The sequence below is a fragment of the Camelus bactrianus genome, chromosome 23 (assembly GCF_048773025.1).
Source record: "Camelus bactrianus isolate YW-2024 breed Bactrian camel chromosome 23, ASM4877302v1, whole genome shotgun sequence".
In the NCBI taxonomy this organism is placed as follows: domain Eukaryota; kingdom Metazoa; phylum Chordata; class Mammalia; order Artiodactyla; family Camelidae; genus Camelus; species Camelus bactrianus.
In genome coordinates, this window is record NC_133561.1 from 32142519 (window position 1) to 32163141 (window position 20623).

Below are 20623 nucleotides of genomic sequence, written 5' to 3' on the forward strand. Positions count from 1 at the left end.
TGATCTCTACCCTGGAAGGAGGAAAGCAGGTACTGATTGGTATCCTGTGACTCCTGTTAGCTTCTGCCTTCCGAGATGCCGTGGGAGAGAGTCCACGCCTTCATTTCCACACTCTGCCCATTCTTGCAGCTTGGAAGTCACGTGATCTCTTCTCAGCACCTTCCCTGGTGGCCCCAAAGGAGTCTTAACTCTCTTCCCGCATCCTCCTCTCTTCCCTTTCCAGACTCCCATGGCCCTATATGTTTGTCCACCCTTGTCGTAAACAGCTCTTATCACACATCACAGCAGTCGGTTATTTATGGGCTTGGCTTGTTAGGTTGTAAACTCCTGCTTGAAGGCAGGGACTCTGCCCCACTCTTCTTCACCCCCCACGCCCTACCGTACAGACAAAGTCAAGTCCCTGGCATGAAAGAAAGCATCCAAAATGTCATTCCCTTCCCCCTCCTCATCGGACACTCCACTGTCTGTTGAATGAATGAGTAAATTATCTTAATAAAAGGGGGATGGGGGAAGAGAACAAACATTCACTGAACACTTAGTATGTGGAGCTTTACGTAAGTTATCTTATTTAATTTTTACAACTGGCACGTGTGCAGTTCTACCCCTATTTTACAGATGATAAAGCTGAGGTTCAGAAATGTTAAATAGCATGTCCAAGGGGACATCACTGGGTTATGTGGTTAGAAAACTGTAGAGCCTAGATCTTTGGGAACTTAGGGCAAACGTTCTCTCCCGTACACCTAACCTCTCAACTTCTTTCCCTCTCAAATGGGGAGTATAACACTTACTTCATGTTTGGATGGAAGGAAATAAGACACGCAAAACACCCAGCGCTGGCGTGGAGAAGGCTTTCTTACTGCCTATCATGACATGACTTTTTGTTTGCGAGGGTTTGACGGGCACCCTGCACATTTGGGATGCTTTTGCGGCTCGTGGTGTGGTTGATGGAACTGCCCCGTTAACAACTTTGGGTGTGAGCACTGTTCACCAGCACCCACGCAACTGCTCTGCAACATGCTTCCCAGTGCCTCCTTCCCTCCCCTCCCAGCACTCAGGAGTCATTTGCCCTGGATTTTCCTCTGCAGAGCCATCTCCCACCTTCTCTGTAAACACAGTGCCGACAGCCAGGGCTCCAGTCACCCAGGCGGCTTCCCCTCGAGCAGCTGAGCCCGGGGGTTCCACTCCCCCACGTTAGTTGCTTTTGTTTGCTCTTTGAGAGTTAATTCCAACAAGAGCTCATTAGTTCTCTTTCTTTGTCCTCGTCCTCATGCTCACGTGTCCTCTTCACCTCTCGGCCTTGATTCCAGCTTTTGGTCTCTGTCTTGTCAGGTCCAAGTACCCCATTTAGGATGATGCTAAATGATCAGTGGTGATGTTTCACTGGGTGAGTGATGATCTGGACTTGAAAGGAGACTGCAGGACCATTACAGGGTTTCCTTAGTAGAGCTGGGGACAGCGATAATTTATGTCCTTCCTTCCCTGATGCCCTTCCCTCGTATTGCTTTGGCTCAGGCCTCATCATTCTCTGGCTTGAGACGCTGCCTGGGAAGGGAGGAGCTGGCTAGTCTAGGCGCCCACCAGTCTGCTCTGGTCCTCTGTCCTTTCATTCCAAGCTGAGTTTCACCTCCCACTCCTCTGCCTGGCCACCGATATGTAGCATGGAGTTGCCAGAATCACAGAAAGCAAAGGAGTTTGGATTTTTTTTCCCCTTAACTCTTCTCACACCTTTCCCTCCAAAGGCTCAAACTGAAAAGCCCGGGAGTCCAGAATGATGGGAGTTTCTTAAAATTCTTCCCTTCCTGCCTCAGTTTCTTCTTTCCTCCTGGTGCTGGTCATTTGGTAGAGCCGCGGGGCTCAGGGGAAGTGAAACGGAATCCCCGCTAACAAACCGCCCTGCAGGAGAGAGGGAGGAGGTGTCCCGGACCCTGCTCTCTTTACCACTCTGGTCCAGCATTAGCCGGAGGCCCGTCACAGGCAGTTGCTAGCTTTTGTGATTCTGTTCCAGTCCGATTCTGTTCCTGGATGCCTGGAGTTTGACAAATCTTCAAGTGCAGAAAAAGCATTCCCTGCACCCACACGGATTTGCAAATATGTGTCCTTTATGCTTACAAACCCATGGTGGGGTGAAGGGAAGAGGAGGAGGGCAAAACAGGTTACAGGCTGGTCCAGCACTGATTATTAATTTCTTACAGGAAATCCATGCTTTTAGTTGTAGGCTGGTAGTAGAAAACCATATTGGACACATTTGTGCTAAATTATAGAAAGCCTCGTGTTTCAAACTAAAAAGTTTAGCCTCTACCCAGTAGGCAGTAGAGATACATTGAAGGCTTATGAGCCAGGGCATGACCGAATTGTCATTTGAAGAGAGCAGAAGGGACCAGATTCAGGGACACCCTCTCATCTCCAGGGCAGTGGGGCTGGGGATTACGTGGTTCCGGTGGGTTCCTGGGTCACGTTTAGTCTGTACGCTGAAGACCACATCGTGGACGGGGGAGACTGGTCGCGATGGGGGTTTCTAATAACACACAGAGGTATTTTAGGGGCTTAGGTGGGTGAAGTTGGAAATCCAAGCCTTAGGGTAAAGTTGAATTGGTGACTGGAGGCAGGAAGGTTAGGGTTAAGGTCAGGGTTAGGGTGTAGGGGACCAGATAGGGGATTAGAACCTCTTGGAAAGCTTCTCTGACACCAGAGAGGTAAGCCCACACGTGGAGGCTTTTGCCCTGTGCTCCAGGCACTAGTGGCTTGGTAAAGCAGCAGGGATCAGGGAAGGTGAGCTCTCAGAGGAGGGCTCGGGTGTCCCCCGGAGCACCTTAGAGGCAGCTCTTAAAGTGACCCAACAGAGTTGTTTGCTGGTCATCAAAATAGTTGAGGCAAGGTGACGGGGGACTATGGCAGAGCAGTGGCTTGGGGGTGTGGGAGGTGGAAAAGAAGTTGCAGATACGCCTTGCATGGCCCAGAACAGCTGGCTTTTCCATCCCCCCAGGGGCTTAGCCCTTCCTACCCGTACAGAAAAGGAGAAGTGGGGAATGACATGGCTCCTTGTCTGTGCTCTCTTCCAAGATCACTTTTGTTTCTTCTCATCAAAACTGGCGCCATCTCTCTGGCACTGCTTTCCCCAGGGCTGGAGCTGCCCGGTGTCTCCTGAACATTTTCTTGCCTTAATCCAGTTGCCCCAGCAGAAAGCAGAGAAGGGTGCAAAGATGCATTTGAAAGATGGAATCCTCCTTCGGACTCTGATCCTCAAAAGCAGCCTCCCTCTCCCCACTTCTTCCCCCAAGAGGGGCCTTCTCTAGAGCCTTTCTCTGGTGGGGAAGGAAGGGAGGAACTTGGTCCAAGGGGCCTGGCCTGGGTTTCTATACATTGAGTGGAGCTGTCTGCAGTGCTGGGCTGAGGCCAAGCTAAACAGCCCCCTCCCCCAGCGGCCCCCAGCCATCCCACTTTCCTGGCCTGGCTGGGAAGGAGGTGGGACCTGGGGGGTTGTCTGTTGGTTAACCCTTGGGAGGCCAAGGGGAATGAAGGAGTCCAGTAGGAAAGTGTCTCTGTCCGTTTCCTAGTTACGTGGCCTCGTCAGACCAAGTCTAGAGCGGCAGACCCAGAGCCCTCCTCCGATGGCGCTCTTGTGGGAGGGCAGGTTTATTTCACGGATAATTAGGATGGTGGTTTGGCTGGTCGGGATCTTTGACTCCTTTTGGAACCAAGATTTAAGGTTTCATTGAACAAGATGCCAAGAGGACTTTGCTTCCAACCCACCTTGCCGCCTCCCCCACTTGGCTCCTCCCTCTGAGGTGGGGGCTGTATCAGCCCTGCTGCTTGCCTTGTTCCCCTGCCCAGAAGCGTGGTTGCCTCCCGGGCACTATTCCTCGCACCTGGGCTGAAGCATGTCAGTCCACACTGCCTGCTCCACTCCATCCCAGGCCTGCTCCCAGGGAAGGTCCTAGAGACAGGAGAGTCTCTTCCCCCTCCACCCCAGCCACGATTAGCATCATATTACTCCTGGCCATTTGTGTTCAAGTCCTGGAGAGAAATAGCCCAAGTCTGGACCTCTCAAAACTCACAACCTCAGAGGGACATTGCAATTTCGAATAGCCTGAGTATGAATTTGTTGTCAACCAGGAGCAAGATGAGTGGACACTTCTTAAGTTTTGGGGAGAATTTATTGATGGCGAAATCCTTGCGCTTGCATCAAGCCACCTGCCTTTAATTCCTGAGGCCCCTGAACCTACCTGATCTGGAATTAGGTTGCTAACAATTGGTCAAGGTAGCCCTGCGAGGGGGCTCTTCCCAGAGCAGCTGAGGAGCAGGACCTGGCCTCCGTGTTTGGTGTTTATCCTGCCCCTTGAGGGCCAGGCCCTGGGCTGGAGGAGAGAGAAACAGGTTTTGAGCATCAGAGATGGGTTCCCATCCTGGCTGTGGCACATGCCTAAGATGTGTGACTTCTGATCACTCACTGTCCCCTCTGAGCCCCAGCTGTTAAACCAGATGCGGGATAGGGGTAGCAACATAAGGCTTCCCTCCTTTGGGTTCTGCGAAGCTGCAATGGAAAACAGTCTTCGTGTATAAAGAGCGGTGTGCAAACGTCAGAGATTATTTATAGCATTATTCTTAGGAGAGTCAGGGAACTCTTGGAGTCCTGGGTTTAAGCCCTAACTCCCTGTGAAGTTCCTGCAGCCCACAGCTTCTTCCCTGGGGGAGTAAAGGAGAGGCAGCCCCTCGGGTGTGAACTGTCTGCTCTTCCAAGCCTCCCGGCTTTGGCCCAAGCCTGATGGTTAGAGAAATCCAGGTCAACCCACAAATACAGACCCAAGGCCAGATCATGCTTTCCTGCCCAGTCCCTGGCTTGCCCTCCTTCCTGAATCTTCTGTGCCTGCATTTTCCCTCTGATGGAGCTGGGGGGCGGGGGCGGGGCTCTGGTTCTCCTGCGCGGGGCACTGAGGCCGGGGGTGTTGGTGGTCTCTGGTTTGGTTTGTCTTGGGTTCCCCTTATCCTTATTGAGGATGGCCCTGCAGAGCCTGACAGAAACCTGACTTCTCCTTCCTAGGTGGGGCCAGAACTTTGTTTATGGTAATGATACCTCGCATTTGCAGAGCGTAGCTTCTTCTGCAAGCCCCGAGCCCTTTTCCTTCCATGCCCGCTCCCATCACCCTGCAGCTGTTCAGTGACCTGCCTTAGGTGGCCGCCAGCAAGTGGCAGAGCCGGGATCTGAGTTTCAGAGTCAGCCGTTCCTCTGGAGTTAATCTTGAGGTCCCTCGACTCTCACGGGGGCCTGGTGGCCCACTTCCTCAGTGCCTAAAGGGTGAGGAGGGGTGCCTGCTCCCCGGCCTGGTGGGGGTTGACTCCAGGGTAACCTTGCGTCCTGTGGTTCCAGGTCAGTGAGAGTGAGGAGGTGGGAGGCGGTCACCTTGTGACAGCCCAGCATGGGCATGAATATGGAACAGGCACCTTGGATGAATGCTAAGTTAATCCTGTGTCCCCTTCAGCAAGGTGCCCCAAAAGGGCGGGCTCTGGGCAGGCGTCCTTGATTGGCTGCTTGGTCTGGGCGGAGCCTCCTTCCCGACACGCCTTCCCTCAGGAGGCAGGTGGATCAGTCCACTTGTCTCCCTTCCAGGAGCAGCCTGCTAGGAGGTAGGAGAGAGGCCGCTGGGCCCTGAGGTGTGTCTGGGAGTTGCTCCTGCACACCCGGCCTGGGCCAGTGAGGGCAGGGAGCTCTCTCTGAGCAAACTGGGCTGTGAGGGGCCGCTGGCGCCCCGGAGCCGGGGGCTGCGGGAGTGGGGTGGGCAATCGGCTGACCTGTGGCTCTGATTATGTGTTTCTGGGGGCCTCTGGAACCTTCCCCTCCCCGTCCCTCTCCCCTCACTCCTCACTGTGGCTCTCTTTCTCCCTTCTTCTCTCTTTTTCTTCCTTCCCTTTGACTCAGTTATTTCCTCCACAGATTTGAGCTCTGGAATGTGCTAAGTCTGGTACTCACCCCTCTACTTCCTCCCGTACCCCATCCTGTCCCCTTCCCCTCTGAATTCTCCGTCGTCCCCTTCTCCGTCAGTCTTGTCTCGTCTCCCAGGGCTCTGTGAGGCGCAGCTCCAGGAAGTGCTGGGGATAGACCAACCTGGGTGGTGTCAGCTGTTTGCCCAGGGTGGGGTTGGCCAGGCCTGGGCCCCTGGGCTGGGCTGAGCGTAGGCTTGGGCGCTCGGCTCTTCTGCAGCCTGTCCCCAACACCTTCCTCCTCCTCCTCCCTCCTCGGCTTCCCCGCCATGGTACCTAGTGGAGCTGGAAAGGCAACGCAGCCTCTGATCCAGTCACCGCAGACGCTGCTTCGCGGGGATGCTAATTCTTTCCCAGACAACAGGGTAGTGAAAGGCTACCTTCAACATGGGGCTGCGAAAGCTCTTAGTTTTCAGCTCTGAGCCAGGTTAGTCCGAGGAAAAGCCCGAGTGTGGCATTGCGCCTCCAGAGATTTAGTGAGGCTCCACCTCTGTCTCGTGGTGGGACCTGGGATGTTGCCTTCTCTTCCGCAGTCCTGGGCCTACCTCTGCCAAAGGCCCCAAGGGGATCTAGCCGTAGAAAGTGAGGTGGAAGTTGTTGGAGCGCGACTACCAGACAGGGAAAGGCAGCCTGGGGTGGGGGGGTCCTCTCCCAGCACGTTCTCACGGGCAGGAGAGCAGAGGCCGGAGCCCATGGCCCGGCCAGCTGGGAGGCGTTCATTGCCCTGCGCTTATGTCACCGCAGGGATGATCACGGAGTCTGAGTTTTACTTAAAAAAAACTTCTTCATTGTAGGAAACTGCAGCCATAGACGAAAGTAGAGAGAAGGGTGTAGTAGTCCTCCTGCACCCAAATGTCAGGACTTTTGAAGTCAAGTCATGGCCAGTCTTGTAGGTGAACTCCCAGTCCTTTCTATCTTCTGATTATTTTGAAGCAATTCTAGACGGCTTATCATTTCATCTCTAAAGACAGGGACTCAAGGGGTAGGGTGTAGCTCAGTGGTAGAGCGTGTGCTTAGCATGCACGAGGTCCTGGGTTCAATCCCCAGTCCTGCCATTAAAATGAATATATAAATAAACGACCCCCCCACCCCAACCCAAAATAAAGATAGGAGCTCTTTAAAAAAAGTCATTGTCACACTTAGGCAGAATGAACAATTCCTCAATATAATCAAATTCCAGTTCGTACTTATCCTTCTCTGATTATTATAAAATTTATTTTCTAGTTTTCTTTGTAATTTGGATCCAAGTAAGTCCGCGCCTTGTGGTGGGTTGTTACAGCGCTCACGTCGCTCTTAACTTAGAGGCGTTCTTCCTCTTTCTTTCCCTTGCGATGTTTTGCTGAAGACACGGGGTCGTTTGCCTTGTAGGGTTTTTCCCATTCTGGGCTTGGCCGACTGCATCCTCACCAGGTCATTCACCATGTTCCACTGCCCATGTATTTCCTGCTCATGTAGTTAGATTTAGGGCTCGCTCAAACTCAGGTTCCTTTAATTTATTTACTGGAGGGGTAGGAACCCCTTGGTCGTGGTGTGTACATCTATCAGGAGGCACACAATGTCTGGTTGTGTCTCCTTTTGTGATGTTAGCAGCCTCGATGGTCATTGCCTGGATCCATCCAGTCATTACAGGCTAATTGCCCATTAATGACTCTCTGTTTGGATGCTGCCTTTCTCATCGCACAGTAAGTGATCTCTTACTTTGGAGAGAAGCCTCCTTCTCCGGGAGGTGTTGCTGTGGAGGCTGAGACCACATGGCAACGGGGTGGCTCACCCCCACCCCCTCTGGTGTCTCTGTGGATCAGTAAGGCAGGTATCTTAAAAATGCCAGGTTGGGAGTCTTGTAAAGAGTCCTGAACACTCTGCACGGTTCAGTCAAATTTCAAGCCTTTGTGCTGATGGAGTCAGAGGTCCAAATAACTTTTCTAATTCACTCTGAAATATAGTTCAGCCATATTTAGTCAGAGTAATGCTCAGGCACAAACCTTCCCTGACTATCCTCTGTACCCACGCCCTGGCTCGCACTATCAGTGACATGATAATAACTCTTTCCGTTTGTATAATAGTTTATAGTTTGTACAGCACACGTACGCTTGAGATGTTAAGAGGAAGCGTCGAGGTCAGCTTGCTTGAGGGTGGATTTTGATCCAACTTTTTAGTTGCTTGGCCTTGGGCTAACTTCTCTCTGCATCAGTGTCTCCACCTACCTTACAGGGTAGTTATGGATAGTAAATGTGATAATGTAAACAAAAAGCTTGGCACAGTGCCTGACACACAGTGGGTGCTCAGTGAGTGTTAGCTGTTGTTATTTTGAATGATCTGCTCACAGCAATCCAGTGTCTAGCTGGGAGAACCTGCAGGTACTGCCCAAGGGCAGGGTGACAGCAGACAGTTGGAAGCTGACCATGTGTCACAGACGTAGGGTTGTATGCTGGCTCTTCCAGGACCCATTAATATGGACGCAGGCAGCATCTGACAGCAGTTTCGTTTCTTTGCACCTTAACCAGAGTCATCAGAAAGCAGCCAGGCCAATTCAGCCCAAATGTGAAGGATGATGGGGTTGTGTCCAGAGAAGTCAGAGAACTCGCTCTCAGAAACTCAGCAAGTCAGAAGACGTGCCTAAAGTGGGAAAGGAAATCTGGCCACCCTGGCTCCCCGATACCTGCTCTGTCCCTTCCTCAGGAGCGGGAGCAAGCAGTGAGGGAGTGGAGGACTAAGTCCTCAGGGTTTGGCTTAGACTTACTCCTGTATTTTTCCCTGTTGGAGGCCTGGCTGTTTCTTGCCCTTGAGGAGGTCCCCTGAGGCCTTGGGCCTAGAGAGCCAGGTGGACGCTCCTCCTCCCCGGGAGCCTGTGGTCCCCTGGGGCCTGGCACAGCTGCTTGCCCATCTGCCCATGCAGATCAGAGATGGAAATCTGAAGTTAGACAATTAGACACCACAACCTGCCTGGGCAGAGGAGGAAGCCTGTTTCTGAGGTGCCAGTCAAGCACGGGACTCCCAGCGCTCTCCTTGGCCGAAGTGGGCCAGAGACTCCAGGCCGAGAAGGGCTCTGGTGATGGGGCTGGGGGTGGGGGAGGGAGGGAGGAGGGAGACTGGCAGGCACCAGGCTCCTCTGCTCTGTGTGAGCTCCTTATCACTGCCGGGTCCCATAACTCTTCAAGCGCTGGGCAGCGTAGACAGCAGGACGCCATTTGTGGGCCTTGAGGGAGACAAAGAAAGGAACGGAGCTGAGGATGAATGCGGAGTGAAGCCTCAGTTCCAGGTGGGAAGGGGAGGTGCGAGGGCCAGGCACACAGTCAGCACTACATTGCTTTCTTTGGCATCCAGAAAGGAAGACTGGTACTTAATGAGCAAAATTAAACGTTGTATTTCTGTTTCAGTGGCTCCCACCTGTTACATCCTTGAGCTATTCCTTCTGCCGGGAGCTCAGCCTTGTGACTTGAGCATGTGAGCAGAGAGTGGCAGAGTTTCCACCCCAGGCTGAGGAGAAAGGGGGAAGGGGAGAGACTGGGGCAAGGCAGAAACCCGAGGAGCTGCTTTGTCCATAATTTCAGACACAGAAGCTGCTTTTTGGAGCAGGCTTCTGCCGGGACTAATTCCAAGCAGAGGGCCCCAGGATTTGGGCAGTAAGCAGAGTTAAAGGGCGCAGAACCATGAACATTTGGATCATATAGCCGGAGTGGGGGTGATGGGGGCCAGTGGACACTGCACTGAGGGCGGATTCAACTTTCCCTGAGCCCTCATGCCTTTCTCTGAGCTGGCACACAGAAGGCACTCATGAAATATGAATTGAATGGATGGATGGATGGATGGATGGATGGATGAATGAACCAGACAAGGAGAAGGATAAAGGATTTGACCACATTTCTCCTTAGACCCTTTAAAAATTCTTTAGCTTGATCCTTAGGGTTTGGACTTTGTTAAGAATGTGTTGTAAATTGAGGTAAAACTTGATTATCTATCCCACAGAGCACTACTTCGTGAATTAAAAAAAATCTTTTTTTATTGAAGTATAGTTGATTTACAATGTTAGTTTCAGGTGTACAGCAAAGTGATTCAGTTACACATATACATACATACATACATATATATTTTTTCTTTTCAGATGCTTTTCCATTATATGTTATTATAAGAAATTGCGTATAGTTTCCTGTGCCATGCAGTAGGTCCTTGCTGTTTATCTATTTTATATATAGTAATGTATGTCTGTTCATTCCCCAGCCCCCAGTTCATCCCTGCCTGCCCTTTCCCCTTTGGTAACCATCGTTTGTTTTCTATGTCTGTGAGTCTGTTTCAGGTTTGTAAATAGAATTTGTATCTTTTTTTTTTTTTTAGATTTTTTTTTTAGATTCCACATGTAAGTGATAGCATATATTTGTCTCTCTCTGTCTGACTTACTTCACTCAGTGGGATAATCTCTAGGTCCATTCATGTTGCTGCAAATGGCATTATTTCATTCTTTTTTATGGCTGAATATATATATATATATACACACATATATATATACACACGCACCACATCTTCTTTATCCATCCATCTGTTGATGGACATTTAGGTTGTTTGCTTTGTGAATTAACCAGGATTTCGGCTTCTCTTCTTTCCCTCTTATCTCCACATTTCTGCATGTGCTCACTTGGGTAGGGTATGTGGGGACACCGAGTGGGGCAGCTGTACATAGAACCTTAGAGAGTTGGGGAGAATCTGTAGCTTCCAGCTCCCTCTGTCCCTCCTTGGGATCTGAGCCTGGATCTTAATCGCCTGCTACTTTCTCAGGGCTTTGCACATAGGTGGCACTGATAGACCATTTGCTGAATTAAGAAATGATGAAGCTTGGCAGAGGCAGGAGGGAGACGCTTTCTCCATCCTGACTTCTTAGGAGGTTCCTTCTTCCTGGCCCTAAAGAATGGGGCAGACTGCCTTCAAGGGCCAGAGGAGCTGACTCTCCAATCCCGCCCTCTGATCTCTGTGAACTCAGGGGCCAAGTTTGAGCCTGGCCTCTGTTTCGGCTGGGCAGGAGGGGCACGGAACCGGAGCCTGCCCTGGGCCACGGAGAAAGTCTGCCACAGCAGGACTGGACACGTCAAGCACCCAGCAGCTGGCCCCGCAAAGCAGCTTAGGAGAAAATTAAATGGATTCAAGCCAGGGGACGCTCAGCTCAGTGCACTGGACTCAGTGGGGAGGGCGCTGGGCAGGGTGAGGAGAGGGGGCTCTGGCCACTTTGTGCTCTGTCCAGCCTGTAAGTTAATGGCAGCTCAGACGCCCTCAACATTGGCAGCCTGGAAATGGCTTTTATTGCCTCTTGCCATGGCCATCCTTCAACCCCTTGTTTGCCTTGGCCACTGAGACCTCTGCAGGATGAGGTGACCTCTGGGGAAAGCCAGGAAGCAGAGTCCTGCCCTAAGGCCTCCTCCTGGGTTTGCTTACAGGCCACTCCAAGAAATCCACAAGAAGGAACTTTTTCAGGGCTCAGGGTTCCGAGCAACCTCAGTCATCCTCTAATGGTATTTTGGCCTCCAACTGGGAAGGCAGACTTAGTCAGACCTCCTGGAGGAATCAAGTCCCAGTGAGGCTGGGATGAGTCCAGAGGCTCACCAGGACAGGCATCTGGGCACCTGGCCCCTCGGTCCTGGGATCTGAACTCTCAGTATTTCTGGGCATGAGGATTCCAGGTGGTGCCAGGGGTTCTCTGCCAAACCAGAGGCTTTTTAAACATGCGAGTCCTTCAGTGGGGTGACTCACTTGTCCCACTTTTCCTGGGACTCTCCCTGGTTTAGCACCGAAAGTCCCGCCTTCCGAGGACTCCCTCATTGCTGGGCAAGCTGGAACCTCTGGCCTGGGGGTTCCCTCTGCCAGCACCGCAACCCCGGCGTGCGTTTCTCTGTGGTGCTTAAACCACGCGGAACGCTTCTTCCCGCCATTCGGCTTCTAGGGGCTGACCCTAGAGATCTGAACGCACAGATAACTGGGCAGAGGTGTCACCTGCCCAAGGTGCGTGAGGCATGTCTTCCCCATCTCTCAGGAGCTTCGAGACAATCAAAATAGTTGCTCCTCTCTGCCTGCAATTGGGGCAACCGAAGCCCAGCCTGGAGGTGGCTCCTGCCTGTCTGTCGCCGAGAGTTCTGACCAGATCTCACATTTCTGCATCTTCTCTCCTCTCAGTAACTCCAAGCATTATCTGGTCTCTGGTCTCCTGGACCCTAACATGGTCCCTGTGCCAGAGGATGAAGACATGTGCAGATGGCTATGGAGAAGCTGATGTCTGTGGAAGGTTTAGTTAAGCTTTTGGCCCAAGATCATACAGAGACACTAAGATCAGAATCAACTTCTAATCTGGAACCTTTAGGCACAAACCTTCAGCTCTGGTGATTTCTGGGATCCTCGCTCCTGCTTCAACTCACTTCTTCCACATCCTCCTAGTTAAGATTTTGTCAGAGAAACCTGACCTTGGGGAAGATTATTTCTACATTCTCTTTCTTTGGTCCCCATCCCTGTCTTGTTGGTGGTGAGACTTTTCCTAGGTGTCAGCCTCCTTTCTGATGGGGGCCCCAAATAGCCAGAGCTGGAGTGGCCCAGCCTCGTCCTTCCCGTCCCTTCCCATAAAGGGGCTATTCACCGAGGTCACTCTCTTTAGCCTATTTATAAGTCTTTTCAGCTTCTCTTTGTCCCAGTGACAAACACTACTTTACCCTCCTTAACCCTGCCCCCTACTTCAGCCTTGGTTGAGATGCTAGAAATTTCCTTCTATCCTCTGCTCTTTGCGATTCATAACCCTGACTCTTACCAGGCCTGTGTGGTAATCAAGTCAGAGAGGTGACCTGCTCTTTGGGGGACAGGCCCGTGGGTCACGGCAGGACTTTGGAATGCAGACACTGGAGAGGACGCAGGAAGTCCTTGTGCAGCTGAACCGCAGCGCCCACCCCACCCCGGCTGCCCCTGGCTGGATTTTTCTTGTGTTTCATTACGGCCGGGGGTGGCTCATGCAGATTCACGCAGAACCCAGGGCCCAGGGCAGAAGTGTGACTTCAGTCGTCACTCAGTACTCATCAGAATGCTCATTCAGTGTGCTTGTCGTGGGAGCTGAGTGCTTCTCACGGATGGCAGGAGCGTATGGCCCGTGCTGGGCTTACGTGGTCAAGAGCACAGCTCCGGAGTCAGTCTGCCCAGGTTCCACCGAGTCCTGCGGCTCTGGGTGTTTGACCTCATTTTGTCTCATCTGTAAAAGGGAGATGATAATCGCCATCTCAAAAGATTGGTGTGACGATGAAATGCGTTGTGTTTCAAATTATGCCTGACACAGAGCATGTACTCGAATAGCTCTTCTTATCTGCTAGCTCAGACCTCCTGCCATTTGCCTCTCTAGTAAGTTGTTCATTCATTTGACAAATATGGATCGAGTGCCTGTTATGTATGTACCAGGAATGCAAGGATAAACTTGTCCAAAGTTTCCCATTCCATGAGCATGTTTTAAGGCCCCCTAATCTTTCTTCCTCAAGATCCGTTGGCAGGAGCAGAGGTTGAGAAATGGGCTATCACTCAGGTCCCACTTAGCTCCCAATGACCCGAGTCTGCGTGATGTGGGGCAGCGTTCAGGCAAAGCCCATTCACCTTGGGAGTCAAAGGACCTGGCTTCTGTTGGCGGCTTGACTGGTAACCAGGTCATATCATCCAAGTGTCCTTGGACGGGTCACTTCATCATTTTGGGCCTCAGTGTCCCCATCTTTCAAATGGACTAATAACTTCTTGCATTCTGCCTTGTACCAGTGCTGAGCAGATAAAATGAGCTAATGGATGCAAAAGCACCTTGCAAAAGTCATAGTCCTTTGTAAATGACAGGCACAAGGATGACAAAGAGGCGACAGACCCCAGAGAGCTCCCTACCGAAGTGCAGAGGTGGGCCTCCCCCAGGAAAGGGCCTGAAGGTGACTAACATGAGAGCAAGAAGCTCCTTGGGGACACTGAATGTCCAGTACCTAGCAGAGTGCTTGGCACATAGGAGACACACAATAAATATCTGGCACATAGTTGTAGATCCTTAGTAAATGTTTGTCAGATGAATGACTATAACAAGTGGCTCCAACCAACGTAGCTGCGGAGAGGGTATTAAGTTCTGAGAAAAGGCAAAGCGAAGGCAAGATCAGTGTTGGGCATGGTCTATCAGGGAGGACTTCCTGGAAGAGGTGACAGATTTAGGATGGAAAGAAGGGGAACTTGCATCAGTAAAACGACATTCCATGGGATAGGAAGGGCATTTGTAAAATCCTCAGGGCTAGTTAGCTTGGTTGGAGTCGTGGGGGAAGGGGTCACAGAGGAAAGGAGTGAAGGGAATAACGGATGTTGGGAAAGAGCCTTGAAGCCCAGGCAGGGGAGTTTACGTGGGCAGTGGCCACAGCTGGGTTTTGAGAGAGAAAAATGCTTGGCAGGGGAATGTGGAGGAGCATGTTGAGAAGCTGATTGTGGCTGGTGCAGGAGCAGACCACAGGAGGCCCGTTATCTGCTGTTTCCCCATTAAGGGCAGAATCCCAGTGGTTGCTAGCTCTGGATAATAGGGGCAGTGGTTTAGCCTGCAGGGGCCTGGGACCACCTGCCAAGCAGCTACTAATGACACTTCGAAGATGACAAAAGCTGGATGGCATCCCTGGCTTCCCCAGGCAGGGTGGAGAGCTGGCCTGGCTCATTAGAATTTCGGGAACTGTTGTTGCAATGGGAGAGGAAGGGAACAGAGAATTTCCAGAAGGCCACCTGGGCAGAAAGGACTAAAGTCCTACAGTTTGGAGCCTTGAGTTTTAATGCATCATTATTTCCTCTTTTAAAAAAAGAAGTCTGGGCACACACAGGTGCTCATTTGCTCTCATATTTAACCAGGGCGGCATGAGACTAAGGGCATGGGACGGTCAGACAGACCTGAGGTCCGGTCTGAGCTCTGCTGCCTGCTGTCCTGCTGTGTGACCTTGAGCAGGTTTCTTAACCTCTCTGGGCACCACTTATCCACAAAGGCCTTTGTCAAAGAGTTAATTTGAGAATGAAAAAAAAAAAGTTGCGTGTCTAAAGCACTGACAACGGTGCCGACATAGTATGAAGTAAAGTTCTCAGGAAGTGGTCATGGTTTATGTTTTCAGTTTCTTCTTCCCAATATCCTTTCATCTCCTGCTAAGGGAGAGGGGGCAAAGCATGCGCAGCAGAGCCCTAGGGCAGCCCTTGGCACCTGCTTTTCCTGACTGTCGTAGGCTGGGCTCTGTGCCCACACTGTCCTATGCACTGGGGACACCCGACGTGAGCCTGCCTTTCTCTCCTCTGTATCCTGGGACCTCACAGTGCCTGGCATGGAGCAGACACTTACTAAATGTTTGTTGAATAGAAGATGAATTTCACATGGTTTTATCTATCTATCTATCTATCTACCTACCTACCTATTTAATGGAGGTACTGGTTATTGAACCCAGGACTTCATGCATGTTAAGCACACCCTCTACCACTGAGCTATATATACCCCTACCTTCTGACATGATCTTGCAAAGTTCACAGTCTAGCAGGGGAGATAGACTTGTAAACAAAGAATTAAGAAAAATAAGATGAAATGCACAGCGTGCTTTGCAAACAGAGGGAGGAAGGCGACCTGGGTGGACGTCAGGTGCAGCTGTAGGGGACAGGTTTGGGCTCGATCTCAAAAGTATGGGTGAGGGGGTGGAAGGGCTGCAGCTCAAGCAGAAGGAACAGCACGCCCAGAGGCTGAGATGCATGAGGCAGCGTGGAAACTGGAAATACACCCGCCTGGCCAGGGGCTGAAGCTCAGAGAACACGTCAGGGGTCTCAGTGGGGAAGCTGGAAGGTGGACTGGCTTGTGAAGAGATTTGACAGCTCTACACAGGAGAGTGGATTTAATCTTTTAAGGGTTTATGCAGGCGTGGGACACAGTTTGCTTCCTCTTTTCTCCTTGTCCCCGTCCTTATGGCCCTGAGCAGATCAGTCATCTGAGGATCAGAGAGGCTTGTGGCCTGCCTGAGAGCACACAGCACATTAGCTGCAGGGTCAGAACGAGAGCTCAGTGCCCTTGGCTTCCACTAACTGATGCTTTAGGCAGTGGACTGTCCTTGTGGATCGTCTCCAGGGTCATCGGGGTACCTGTGGCCTGGCTAACTCTATCCCTCACTCTGCCCGCAATAACCACCTTATCCATTCAGAGCGCCCAGTAAAATTGAGCCTGGACACCCCCCCCCCCCCAGTTCTTTGGCACAAAGAAGAAGCCACAAGACACCCTGGAGTAGTTTCCTGCTTCATTTCCAGGTGCCTGGCTGCCTGGCATGTGCCAGATCTGGCTTGAGGACTTGTTTTGCAAAAGAGGTAGGGCAGGATTTGCAGAGCGTAATGGTGTTGTTATTCTGGAGTTTTTTGAGAAGGCCAAGAACCCCCTCTGTTCTCTCATCCCTCACCTCATCAGGCCAGAGAGCTGGTCCCCGGAGTTGGCCCCCAGGGCCTGCATGCTGTGCAGATGAGGGTCTCCACAAACACCTGAGAGTGAGCAGTGGGCCACCTGGGAAGTGCTTTCCAGAAGAAGTGGAGGTGCAGCGGAGTCCTCACCGGGGTTCAGGCTGAACGGAAAGGAAAGTCTCCTTATCTCCTCACCTCAGGGGAATTTCAGGGCGAGGCCAGCTTCTTAAGCTGTGGTTTCCAGTTGTTTCCTGAGTCAGAGTCATGCAGGGGCCTAGCCTGCTCAGGAGTCCCCTCCTGTAGAAGCCACTTCTCCCTCCAGCCTCAGGGAGGCCGGCCGGGGGTTTGTGGGGAATCCAGCTGGAGGACATGGCTTCCTGAGCTCCTCACCTGAGAAGCACCCCCTAAGAAATGCACCCCACCTCTGGAGCTGGGCATCCAGGGGAGGGGGGGCTCCCCATCCCCCTAAATCCATCCCCGTCAGCCAGGACAGAGATGTGCCTCCATTTGATAGGTGGGAACAACAAGGCCCTGGGTGGGGGCTGCAGTGCCGCCTGGTAGGACCTGAGAAGAGGCAGCAGGAGGGGTGGGGGGCTCTGCTCACTTCCCAGAGGCGGGGAAGGACCGAACGAAGGACAGTGGGGTGCTGGGAAACTGGCAGGCCTCCCTGGTGGCTGAAAGGCCACCCCCTTACCAGTGTTTCTGAATCGTGTCCTGGACGGGCTCGGGGCGCAGCCTGTGTCCACGCGTCCCAGTGGGACTGAGATCAGCACGGGGCCTCGCGCCGCGGTCCAGTCCCATTGCCTTGAGATGACCATTGTCTCCTGGTACCTGCTAACCCACCTTTCCCCCCTCGCGCCTGCCTGCCGTCCTGCTCACCCCTCCCTTTCCCTCTCTCCCCCTCAGCCCTCCCTCCCCTCGCATTTCTCTCCTCTCTTCTGCCTCTTGATCCATCCCACTTTCCCTGCCGTCCTGCCCTTTCTTCCCCAAACGTTCCCTGAGAAATCACTGTTTGCCAGATACCACGAAGGCAAAGATGAGTAAGTCATGGTCACTGCCCTTGAGGAACTCAGAGTACTACGTGGGGAGGAGGAGGCAGATGTATAAACACGTCGTTGCAATTCGGGATGGTGGCGTGGCTCAGAAATACCTGTGCAGGGGAGGGAGCGGTCACTTCTGTCGGCGCGGATGGGGCTTCGATGGAGGAGAAGTTCCTACCGGCTCCAAAAGGAGCCTGGCCTTGCTGGGAACTGCCCTCACTTGTACGCATATTCACAGAGTTTGTGACCAGGAGCAAGCCCTCAATCTCTCTGGAGCTCAGCTCCCCTACTTTTTTTTTTTTTTTTTTGAGTGTTTGAGACTTACTAAGAATGAAAAGATACGAAGAAAATCATGGGCTTTGCCTAGTATGAGACAATCTTAGCCAACTCGAATTGGAGAGGACAGTGAGTAAGGATGCTGGGGATTCTGAAAAAAATGGTCCGTAAAGCTGGTGGGAGAGAAAGGGCTGCCCCTCCTCTTGCTCTGTGCTCTTCCTTCAGCAAACGGAGGACCGTGGGTGGCCCTGGGGGAGAGGAGGCTTCGTCCACAATTAAGGCCGTGGTCCTTCCTTCTGTCCTCTTTTCTACCCACAGAAGTATCAGCTGGGTTTGACGAAGCCCATGGTTGGGGCCAGAGATGAACTGAGTACCTCGTGTCAGGGGGAATTTGCGTAGCTGTCAAGGTAGGAGGCAGACAGACGCAGACTGGGACAGCCGTGTGCCACAAGGCACTTTGTGACAGAGGGGACCCGACTCCCCCTTTTCCCGTCTACCAGAAACCTTCCCATTCTTCACTGGGCGCTCACTCAGAGCGACCTTGGACAAGGCTGGAAATTGGGAGACTCGCCCCTCCTGGCATCTCTGGGTCTCAGAGAAGATGAAGTAAGACATGATTAGAAAGACTCTGGGTCTTCTAGAGTAAAGGATGTGGAGAATTTAGTATCTTCCAGCCAAATTTATACTGCTCGGATTGAGTCCTGAACCCATTACATGGTTACGAACCCTGTTAACCAAGTTCATTGCCCCCAACTATTGTAGTAGACAGAACTCTCTGGACTCTGATGGGACCCTGGGGGTGCCGTTTCCTGAATTCAAGCCATTGGAGAATGAAATGCTCGGCTTTGAGGAGAGCGCAAAGGAAGCACCCTTCTCACGAACAGGGCCACCTCCTTGGTGGCAGAACCGTCTTGGATTTGGCTTTCCTCTCACATGGGAGAAGGTGGCATCAAAGTGGAGCAGACAGTGTAGTGTAATGGGTAAAAAGTCCACACCTGGGAGGCAGAGTTCAAATCCTGGCTCCAGTACTGCTGAGCTGTGTGGCAGGTTAACCTCTCTGTGCTCAGTTTCCTCACTTGTGAAATGGGAGTAATAGTATCTACCGCATAGGCTTGTATTGAATTAAATGAGTTAATTCAGAAGGCACTTAGCACAGGCTCTCAGATGCTCATGCTCGCTCTGCCCAGCCCCGTGTTCCTCCAGTTACCTGAGCCTCTTTCCCTGAAGCTATGTGAACAAACACTCACGAACTTCTGAGACTTGGGAATCTGATTCTGAGCGTATGTTGTCTTTGGAGAAGCACTTCTTAGCTTCTCCCACAGCAGTGGATTTCAGTTTTTTCCTCCACACGACAGAAAGATATTTACCATGTAAACGCGCGTGCACACACACACATACTTACGTGTGTGTAAATACAGAAATGACACTTTTATATAGCACTTGTGCCAAGCACCTTTCCAAATGCTTTATGTATATTAACCAATATAATGCTCACAACAGCCCTGTGAGGTGGACGCTGTCAGGGTCCCTATTTTCAAAATGAAGACGCTGAAATGTAGAAAGACAAGTGACCTTGAGACAAGTGAGTCAAGATCCTAACACGGCGGGTGTGTTTTATGAGTTTGAAAAGTATCGAAAAATAGTGTTTACTCTCACCGAGTAAAGTGCACACTGATATTCTGTTCCGTTAAAATTTTAAAAGGCTGAACTTGATTTACTAAATTGATTTCACAGCCCACTAGTAAGTCAAAACTTACAGCGTGAAAGTCACCGTGCGTGGCTGTGGCTGTGGCTGTGGCTGTGGCTGGGCTCAGGCTCCAGTTCCGGAGACCTGGCTGCCGGGGTATCGCTGCTTGTTGTCTTTCCCGCTCCCAGACTCAGACCACGGCAAGGCGTCCTGACCCGGAGCCCCCGCGCAAGCCCGAGATGGGGGCCTGATGGCTGAGGGCTGGAGGCACCCAGGCCTCTTCATGAGCTGACTGGTGCTCTATCAGCAGTACCCTATGTTTTGCTTTTAGATCTAACTTTTCCCCCTCAAATTGAAAAAGCTGTTTGTTTTTTTAATTAAAATTTTTTTCATCGCCGCGTAGTTGATTTACAATGCTGTGTTAGTGTCATGCGTACAGCAAAGCAATTCCATTTTATGTATATATACATAATATATTCTTTTTCAGATTCTTTTCCATTATTATTATAAGATACTAAATATAGCTTCTTGTGCTGTACAGTAGGTCCTTGTTGTTTATTTTATGTACAGTAGTGTGTATCTGTTAATCCCAAACTCCTAATTTATCCCTCCCCTGTCCCCTGTCCCCTTTGGTAACCATAAGTTTGTTTTCTATGTCTATGAGTCTGTTTCTGTTTTGTAAATAAGTTCATTTGTATCACTTTTTTAGATTCCACATATATAAGTGATATCATGATATTTGTCTTTGTCTCCTGGCTTCCTTCACTTAGTATGACAATCGCTAGGTCCATCCATGTTGCAGTAAATGGCATTATTTCATCCTTCTTTGTGGCTGAGTAGCATTCCACTGTGTGTATATACCCCACATCTTTATCCAGTCCTCTGTTGATGGGCACGTAGGTTGCTTCCAAGTCTTGGCTGTTGTAAATAGTGCCGTTACGAACATTGGGGTGCATGTATCTTTTCAAATGGGTTTAGCTTTTGAAACACTCATATTTATCAGGTTATTTTACACTGACACGAGCTGAATGAGGGGAGTGTGGGTTCCACTCCAGTGCATAGATGAAGGAAAAGAAGCGCAGAGAGGTTAATGGTTCCGCCCGGGCTCGGGGAAGCTGAGGCTCCTGGCTGTCAGTTCCAGTGATCTCAGCTGCCTATTACACAGTCCATCGTGTGACTGTGTATTAGCCATGGAGATGTTTAGGAAGTGGGATACACAGAG

The 20623-nt window shown here is 51.3% G+C and overlaps 1 protein-coding gene across 16 annotated transcripts in view; it reads left to right on the top strand.

Moving 5' to 3' along the window:
- Positions 1-20623, top strand: part of PLEKHA6 (pleckstrin homology domain containing A6) — a 139606-nt gene that overhangs the window by 34164 nt on the left and 84819 nt on the right. The window contains exon 1 of one of the 16 annotated variants that reach the window (XM_045524295.2): positions 5558-5622. The exons of the other annotated variants lie outside the window; for them this stretch is intronic. The gene's annotated coding sequence lies outside the window, so the exon portion shown is untranslated. Of the gene's footprint in view, positions 1-5557; positions 5623-20623 lie in introns of those variants that run through there. 16 annotated transcript variants of the gene reach the window in all.